At 49.9% G+C, this 577-nt stretch overlaps 2 non-coding genes across 2 annotated transcripts; both read left to right on the top strand.

Moving 5' to 3' along the window:
- The first annotated feature begins 146 nt into the window (after positions 1-146).
- Positions 147-265, top strand: LOC111476043. Its single transcript, XR_002716860.1, has one exon. It is a non-coding gene; the product is annotated as a 5S ribosomal RNA (ribosomal RNA).
- A 135-nt stretch (positions 266-400) lies between these two features.
- Positions 401-519, top strand: LOC111476044. The gene has a single exon (XR_002716861.1). It is a non-coding gene; the product is annotated as a 5S ribosomal RNA (ribosomal RNA).
- Positions 520-577: the final 58 nt, after the last annotated feature.

Here is a 577-nt window from a genome sequence, read left to right as displayed (position 1 = left end):
CGTGTTGCACCCCTTTTTTTCTTTCAATTTCTCCCAGTTCTTTTCTTCCTTTCTCTACAAATGAGAACCTCCCCCGCTCACGCCCATCGCGTTTCGATCATGCCGCCCCACATGCGTTAAATCCGATATTGTGCGCATGGCATGTCGGGTGCGATCATACCAGCACTAATGCACCGGATCCCATCAGAACTCCGCAGTCAAGCGTGCTTGGGCGAGAGTAGTACTAAGTTGGGTGACCACTTGGGAAGTCCTCGTGTTGCACCCCTTTTTTTCTTTCAATTTCTCCCAGTTCTTTTCTTCCTTTCTCTACAAATGAGAACCCCTCCCCCGCTCACGCCCATCGCGTTTCGATCATGCCGCCCCGCATGCGTTAAATCCGATTTTGTGCGCATGGCATGTCGGGTGCGATCATACCAGCACTAATGCACTGGATCCCATCAGAACTCCGCAGTTAAGCGTGCTTGGGCGAGAGTAGTACTAAGTTTGGTGACCACTTGGGAAGTCCTCGTGTTGCACCCCTTTTTTTCTTTCAATTTCTCCCAGTTCTTTTCTTCCTTTCTCTACAAATGAGAACCTC

Source organism: Cucurbita maxima, unplaced genomic scaffold, assembly GCF_002738345.1.
Source record: "Cucurbita maxima cultivar Rimu unplaced genomic scaffold, Cmax_1.0 Cma_Scf04710, whole genome shotgun sequence".
In the NCBI taxonomy this organism is placed as follows: domain Eukaryota; kingdom Viridiplantae; phylum Streptophyta; class Magnoliopsida; order Cucurbitales; family Cucurbitaceae; genus Cucurbita; species Cucurbita maxima.
This window is presented reverse-complemented; position numbering and strand designations above follow the sequence as displayed.